The sequence below is a fragment of the Musca autumnalis genome, unplaced genomic scaffold (genome assembly GCF_047663935.1).
Source record: "Musca autumnalis isolate F117 unplaced genomic scaffold, ASM4766393v1 scaffold_1, whole genome shotgun sequence".
Classification (NCBI taxonomy): domain Eukaryota; kingdom Metazoa; phylum Arthropoda; class Insecta; order Diptera; family Muscidae; genus Musca; species Musca autumnalis.
Window position 1 is genome coordinate 133,468,562 of NW_027411644.1, and position 9,234 is coordinate 133,477,795.

General features: G+C 35.9%; 1 pseudogene; it reads right to left on the reverse strand.

Annotated features, from left to right (window-relative positions):
- Positions 1-1,853: 1,853 nt before the first annotated feature.
- LOC141403912 (myosin light chain kinase, smooth muscle-like) lies at positions 1,854-9,227 on the reverse strand (annotated as a pseudogene).
- Positions 9,228-9,234: the final 7 nt, after the last annotated feature.

The window sequence follows — 9,234 nt, forward strand, 5'->3', positions numbered from 1 at the left end:
CAATTTGTAGTGCGCCATTGTACAACAACCGAATCAATGTTTTTCATATATTCTACGTAAGTTCCCAACGTTATTAATTAATACGTATACATACATGGAATTAAGAGGTGTATCTGAGTTTTTATGTCTTAATTTGTACATATCTCAAAAATTATAAATATTTAATTATCCTCGCAAGTCATAATAAACTCGTGTGTGGTACATTATCATTACGTTATTTTTTGGTGTTCCGACATGTGGTACACAACGATTTTTTAGTGCTCCGACTGCGGAACACTACGATTTTTTAGTGTTCCGACTGCGGAGCACTACGATTTTTAGTGCTCCGACTGCGGAACACTACGATTTTTAGTGTTCCGACTGCGGTACCCAACGTTTTTAGTGTACCAAAATGTGGTACACTACGTTTATCGTTGTGCTCCGGAACAGTATCACTAAAATATTTTTTAGTGTTTGTGTTCCGGAACACTAACGCCAAAAATATTTTAGTGATACTGTACTCGGAGCGGTACACTATGTTAGTGTACTGTTTATTTTCGAACTCTGCCCTAAATACATTCGATCTGTCCGTAGATGAAAGTTCCAATTCAAATATGCTGAGGGTATATCTCTGTCGGCAAAGCCGACTGATACTTTTTTACTTGTTTTATTTTTAATTTCATCACAAAAATCAGCTGTTGTCGAAAAGAAAAGAATGGTTATTGAAAACTTTGAAAATATACACTATACATCTGATTGTTGAAGGTGTTTAGTGATATAAGAGTGATTACGCAAACTTTCGTACATTGTCAAAGTTCAAAATCAATACATATTAGCTGTGTTCCTTTACCTACCTGAGGTAACCATTTTTAACCTGCAAAGCGTTCCTTAACCCCAAAAAAATTTTAAAAGTGAGAGAGGAGAGGGAACATATGCCTTTCTCTTCTACCACAGGCTACTAGACAAATTTCTGCCTGTAAAAAATGGTAGAACTGATTTTTCGACATTTGTTTGACGATTATTTCACAATGAAGAAACAAATGAACGAAAAAGTCGAACGCTAACAAAACAAAATTAAAAACTGTGAAATAAAAAAAGAAATTTGATTTTTTGTGTTTCTTTTTGACATTGCCAACAGATCTACAATTTTTCCGTTCCTTTACTTTTCTGGTAAAATATTAATGAGAGAGCAATTTTGACACTTTTCTCTTTTACCATTTTTACCATTAAAAAAGTAAAGGAAAAAAGCTATTTATCGTTCGACGGGATTTTCTTACCTAAGTGTTTAATCATACTAATAATTAATTTACCGATATAATAATACAATAACCAAAATAATAAATAAAAAAATATGAAATTTATAAAGTCTGAAAAAATTATACGGATTTTCAAATTCATGAAATAGAACGCTTATTTCCACTTTTATTGATTGCAAATTTTCAAATTTCGTAGATAAATTTTAATCAAACATGGAACCATCAATCCATATATAAAAAGTGATTCAGGGGCTAAATGCCTTCAACAATAACTACACACTCGGTTTCATCTTCTCCATGACAATTCGTTGCTTTACATGTGTATTTGCCTGAATCCGACGGCCTGCAGTCTATAATTTCAAGGGTAACTACGCAGTCAGAATGAGTCATGGAATATTCGTATTTACTAAGCTCTCGCCCATCCTTGTACCATTTGACAGAGGCCACGTGTTTCCCGCTTAAACAACAAAGTAATTTGCAGGTATCACGTGATTGCATAACACGTGGCCGTAACAGGAATGTGAAAGATGACACTGATTCTGACTCCTCCTGCCAGAATGTATATGGAAGTGGCTCGCGTCTTCGTACTGCTGTGGATTCATGAACATATCTTGGTTGTTATTTAGGCAATGGTGGTACGTTGAGGAAAACAACTTCCTCTCTAGATCCGTAGTGATTTTCTGCTCGAATAATATATTCACCGCGATCCTCTAGTTTTACCCGGTTAATAATGAAATAGTAGTCATCGCCGACGTATCGTTTCATGAATTTGACGCTTTGTCGTAATTCGGAATTATGCGACCAAGACAAAGTAGGAGTGGCAGTAGCAATACAACGACAATAGAACTTTACACTTTGTCCTTCATAACAAAATTGTGAAGATACGTATTACGAATCGCGGAGCAGCCTGTCTGCGATCAAATGTTGTATCACATATTTTATATTTCTCCATTAAAAGTTTGCGCAATGATGAGTACTCCGAAATTCTTCCCATGGGTATAACGTAATTACCGGCATTCTAGTTTCTCATTCTCAGTTTATCGCGGAATGCAAGGTAACGGAAGCGTTGAATTTGTTTATTACGATCAGCGTGATCGGCAGTTAGCCATGGGTGAAGGAGACATTCATGTGCTGTCATTCGTTTTCCTTGTTTGCTACAAGCAATTTTCTAATAAAGTCTTTAGCTTCATCCGATATACATATATTTAAAAGCCTCTTCATCAAACTCCCATTGACATGATTTAACATTTTTCAGAGTATTTACGTCATTATCTCCAGCAAATGGCGATAGACCACTTAATAAAATGTAAGTTAAAACTCCAGTTGCCCACATGTCTGTGTAAAATCCAACAGGTTCACGGTTTACTATTTCGGGAGCAGCAAATTCTGCAGTTCCAGTTGTTATCTTTACCTTTTCATTAGGATCAAGGCGGGTGGCAAGACCGAAGTCTATTAATTTTACATTATTACTCTTACGAGTTTGACACATGATGTTCTCAGGTTTTATGTCAAGGTGGACAATGTTCTTTTCGTGCATGTATTTGATACCTTCACAAATTTGTCGCATGTAATGTATAACTTCCGCTTCAGACATTTGGTAATCATCCGCCGTGATACGTTCAAATAATTCTCCACCGGACAAACTGAAAGAATATATATACAGTCAGGGACAAAAATTTACATACACCCCCTAAATCTCGAGTATTAGGGTTAGTAGTGATTTTTATGAAATTCCAACTATGCAGTTGTATTTCTTCTTACTAATAAACAATATTTAATAGAACAAAAGTATATTCCATAATACAAATAACGGTAAATTTTACAAAAACCTAAAAATTATGGGGACAAAAGTTTACATACACCCAAGGATATATGGGTATTACCGTGCAATTTATGGAATTAACAGCAAAATTTATACATTTTATTGTTTTGGCGAATGCCTCTGGGTGTCTGAGATATATTTTAGAAAAAAGAAAATAATTTTTGGGGGTCAAATGCAGTTATTTAAGGTCAAACTTCTTGTATAGCTTGTTAAAGCTTACCCTTGCTCAATTCTTTGCGTTTTTAGGTATTGCACTTTAAAAGAAGAACAAAATTAGTGTCATATTGCAAGTTCGTAATACTTACAATTCCAAAATCAAAACCATTTCATCGTCATCCTCAAAGGCATCATGTAAATTTATAAGCTTCTGATGATGTAATTGATTCATTACATCAATTTCTCTTCGAATCATGTCTTTTTCAATTGAGTGTGAAATGGGAATAAATTTAGCTGCGAAAACATTACCAGTTTTAAGTTCTCTACACCTGTGCACAACGCCAAAGGCACCAGTGCCAATTTCTTCTAAAATTTTATATTTGTCTTTTGCAAGAAAAATGTATAAAGTAAACAGAACCCTTCCTAGGAAAAACCCGCAAGCAATCAGCTGACTTGCCAAAACAGAACAATTTGTCCGCCATTAAAGGAACCAATGCAAGCAAAAATTTTATATTTTCTTAAAAGTAAAACAAATAAAATGGCCTAAAAAAGAATTTTTACACTTTGCAACTGTGTTCTCCAAGAAAACAATACAATTAGGCTTGCTATTTCCACAATAAAATTGTTTTTAATTTTGAGAAACATAAATCACCGAATAATTAAAAACAGATGACTGATTGTTTTCAGGAACAAGAAGAGCTGCAAGTGGTTGCTAGAAGAAATTTGTCCAGCAAGAATTTGCAAACTCTCTGTACAAGAACTGTCGAAATGTCTCTCTCGGATCGCTCTGTTTTGCTGGACTTTTGTGTTAACAGACGACTTTCAGTGGTACAAATTGTTACAAATTTTAGGATAACCAGACAGACTTAATATATTAGGTAAGCATATAACTGTAATGTTTAGATTTCGTTATATAACATGATGTTTTATGTGACAGGTTTGAAACTTTTATACGCAATTTAGACGTTATTTACAATTATATGTACAAGGAGTTGAACTGGAAGCGATCCCTGAACCTATAAGTATCGTTTCTGATACCATTATTTGCAAATTTCCTCCTTGATTGCGATTTTAAATTAGCAGCATTTTTTCTGTTATGGGTAATGTTTTTATACATTGTTTCATAAACATTTTTTTATATCATAAATTTTCTGTGTTCTTTCTAGCTTTAGTGTTCTTTTACTCCAAAAAGTGGCAAAACTGGAAGCCATTGTTAAGAGAGAGAGAACAAAAACGACTTTCTCTTCTACCACAGGCCACCAGACACATTTCGTCGTTAAGAAAATGAATAATGAAGCAAAGAAAATAAAAGAATAAAGCGCGCAATGCCAAACAAAATGAAAAACAGTGAAATAAAATAAGAAAATTGAATGTGTATGTTTATTTTTGACATTTTTACCAGATATGCAATCTAATAATTTTTTTATTATGTTTTCGATATCATAAAAGGCAAATTTGTTGTCGTAGTAAAATTCTTGCCGCGTATACTGCAGTTGAGATAGTTGTTCTGTTCCAGAACCTGCAAAAATTTATTTATATTATATTTAAAATTTAAATTTTCAAAAATGGTAGATTCTTATAGTTGTGGAACAAAGCAAGTATAAGATAAGTTCTTAAAAAGAAATTCCCCAAATCACCAAGGCGGTTTTTGTCCCCATATCCAAGACCTATATCTCGGGAAGTATGAACTTCCTTGCAATCAGGATCCCAGGGACAACCTATGGTAAAAATTTCAGCCCCATAAGAGAGGTGCTATAATGAGACATTTCCGAAATCGCTCAACAGGTCACAATTATTTTCCAGTCGATGCCAAAACTTTACCAATTCATTGTTGTGGTCTGTTGTCTGTAAAAACTAAGATACAGCTCGCAATATTAAGATAGAGCTTTATAATTTGTTACATAAGTTCCTATTACACCTTGTGTTGAAAATGGACTATATCTGTCCACGTTTTTAAAAAACCCTCCAAAAACGGCTCCTCCCAATTTTTGGTATTTTGAAGAATTAAGCCTCATCATCTAATTTTGATATATACCCCATAGAATGGTACACCCCGATTTAACGTATTTTGAAAGTTTTAGCCCCATTATCATTCCGACATGGCTAAAATTTGGTACGTAGTCCCGTTGGAGCGTTAAGCAACCCTGCAGGGATGTTTCGATATATATCATCATTTTAATATAGACTCAATCGAACGTTACCTTCCCATTTGGAAGATATGGCTGCAATTAGGTATTTAATTAGGGTATAAAATATGTCGGCTTAATTCAGTGTTTACTCGTTATACCCTCAGCCTTTAGGCTATGAAGGGTATATACACTTTCATACGGGCAAAATGTGCCTCATCGAAATAATGGTTTTAGACCCCAAGTATGTTTGGACGAATGTGTTTCAGACAATTTGGAGTCGATTGAGTAATGTCCGTCCGTCTGTTTGTCTGTCTGGCTGGCTGGAGCGCACGATAACTCTCGAAGGGATGAACCGATTCGGTTCAAATTTTGGCTTTCGTAATATTTTGCCCAAACTTAGTTTAAGTTCGAAGATGGGCTATATCGGTCCACTCCTTCCGGTACCTCCCACACAAAAGTTCGAAAATGTTCCGAAAGTTTGTGCGCATGATAACTCTTAAAGGGAGTAACTGATTTGGTTCATACTTTGCACATCGTGAAACTTTTACCAGACTTAGATAAGGTTTCAATATCGACTCAATCGGTCCACTCCTTCGGGTACATCCCACACAAAAAGATTCGGAAAAGTTCAGTTTAGGGCCATCTCTCGAATCGCTTTGAGTTTTGTTTTAGCAACTTGTATTCACGGCCCCCCATACGGCGGTACAAGTTTCATCAGGGGCAAAACCCTACTTCCTGAGAAAATAGCCTGAAAGGTTCAAAAACCCCTATGACACCGTGTGTAGTGGTTGGAGCGCAAGATAACTCTCGAACGGATCTGCCGATTCGATCCAAAATTTGGCCTTCATAATATTTTGTCCAAACTAAGTTTAAGTTCGAAGATAAGCCATATCGGTTCACTCCTTCAGGTACCTCCCCCACAAAAATTCAAAAATGTTCGGGAAAAATTGTGCGTACGATAACTCTTGAAGGGACGGACGGATTTGACGCATCCTAATATAGCTACCAGATATAGATCAGGTTTGAATATGGACTATATTTGCCCATTCCTTCGGGTACCTCCCACACAAAATTTCGGATAAGTTCACTTTATGACCAGCTCTTGACTGACTTTGATTTCTGATGACGCAACTTGCAATCGCTGACTTAATTACAACGGTAAAAGTTTTTTCAGTGGCAAGTCCATACTTCTTGGGAAAACTGCCCGAAAGTTGTAAAAACCCCCTGTGGCACCATATGTAGACCAATTTGGTCCAAAATTTTGCCTTGGTCATATTTTGTCCAAACTTAGTTTAACTTTTAAAATGGCCCATATCGGTCCTCTCCTTAGGCGATCCTTTGGAAATTTATACCGATGATGTAGAGCCATATTATGTTTTCCGTGTACAAGTCTATGCTTCCTGGCATACTGGCCAACAGGTGTACGATAACCCACTGAAATGACTAGTGGGCGCGATATTTATCGAAAAGATATGGTTCTCAAAATAAGATCCACTTCCGTAATGCACTATGTCTGTTCATTCCCTTTAATCCTAATCCACTTTTTTGTCGGCAAGTTCAAATGTCCAAATGCCACAAAATTCTGAAAAGACCCTAAATACATTCGATCTGTCCGTAGATGAAAGTTCCAATTCAAATATGCTGAGGGTATATCTCTGTCGGCAAAGCCGACTGATACTTTTTTACTTGTTTTATTTTTAATTTCATCACAAAAATCAGCTGTTGTCGAAAAGAAAAGAATGGTTATTGAAAACTTTGAAAATATACACTATACATCTGATTGTTGAAGGTGTTTAGTGATATACGAGTGATTACGCAAACTTTCGTACATTGTCAAAGTTCAAAATCAATACATATTAGCTGTGTTCCTTCACCTACCTGAGGTTACCATTTTTAACCTGCAAAGCGTTCCTTAACCCAAAAAAATTTTAAAAGTGAGAGAGGAGAGAGAGCACATATGCCTTTCTCTTCTACCACAGGCTACTAGAAAAATTTCTGCAGGTAAAAAATGGTAGAACTGATTTTTAGACATTTGTTTGACGATTATTTCACAATGAAGAAACAAATGAACGAAAAACAGACGAAAAAGTCGAACGCTAACAAAACAAAATTAAAAACTGTGAAATAAAAAAAGAAATTTGATTTTTTGTGTTTCTTTTTGACATTGCCAACAGATCTACAATTTTTCCGTTCCTTTACTTTTCTGGTAAAATATTAATGAGAGAGCAATTTTGACACTTTTCTCTTTTACCATTTTTACCATTAAAAAAGTAAAGGAAAAAAGCTATTTATCGTTCGACGGGATTTTCTTACCTAAGCGTTTAATCATACTAATAATTAATTTACCGATATAATAATACAATAACCAAAATAATAAATTAAAATATAGGAAATTTATAAAGTCTGAAAAAATTATACGGATTTTCAAATTCATGAAATAGAACGCTTATTTCCACTTTTATTGATTGCAAATTTTCAAATTTCGTAGATAAATTTTAATCAAACATGGAACCATCAATCCATATATAACAAGTAAGAACAGACTATAGTCGGACGGGGCCGACCATGTGATACCCTATACCACTATCCCTGTGCACTAGCTTTCCGGGCTAGCTGTTATAAGATGTGCATTAGAAATTTTACCAATTTTCACACAAAAGTTTTGATCAATTTAACCCGCTAAATATTATCCGATCATACCGTTGACTTGCACGCAACTTCTTCATCTCAAACCAAAACTACGTTTAAAATTTCGCGCCGATCGGACTATTATTGCGACCTACAGAGCGGCTACAAAATCGAGCAAAAATTTTGTTTTTGGTCCATTTCATCCCTTTAACATTTCACGATCATCGCCAAAAACTAATCAGTTCTATTCTGGTCCAAACCCGACCTCCATACTAAATTTCGTGACAATCGGTCCATAATTGCGGCCTCTAGCTTGATTACAATTTTTAATGGACGGACAGACGGACGGACACACATCGCTAAATCGCTTTATCTCGTCGAGATATGAAGTTTGGTATACCACATGAGGGGTCTACGACGAATATTTCGCGGCGTTACATGAATTTTTGGGAAAACAAACTTATTATACCCTTTTCCACATTGTGGTATAGGGTATAAAAAGTGATTCAGGGGCTAAATGCCTTCAACAATAACTACACACTCGGTTTCATCTTCTCCATGACAATTCGTTGCTTTACATGTGTATTTGCCTGAATCCGACGGCCTGCAGTCTATAATTTCAAGGGTAACTACGCAGTCAGAATGAGTCATGGAATATTCGTATTTACTAAGCTCTCGCCCATCCTTGTACCATTTGACAGAGGCCACGGGTTTCCCGCTTAAACAACAAAGTAATTTGCAGGTATCACGTGATTGCATAACACGTGGCCGTAACAGGAATGTGAAAGATGGCACTGATTCTGACTCCTCCTGCCAGAATGTATATGGAAGTGGCTCGCGTCTTCGTACTGCTGTGGATTCATGAACATATCTTGGTTGTTATTTAGGCAATGGTGGTACGTTGAGGAAAACAACTTCCTCTCTAGATCCGTAGTGATTTTCTGCTCGAATAATATATTCACCGCGATCCTCTAGTTTTACCCGGTTAATAATGAAATAGTAGTCATCGCCGACGTATCGTTTCATGAATTTGACGCTTTGTCGTAATTCGGAATTATGCGACCAAGACAAAGTAGGAGTGGCAGTAGCAATACAACGACAATAGAACTTTACACTTTGTCCTTCATAACAAAATTGTGAAGAGGGACGTATTACGAATCGCGGAGCAGCCTGTCTGCGATCAAATGTTGCATCACATATTTTATATTTCTCCATTAAAAGTTTGCGCAATGATGAGTACTCCGAAATTCTTCCCATGGGTATC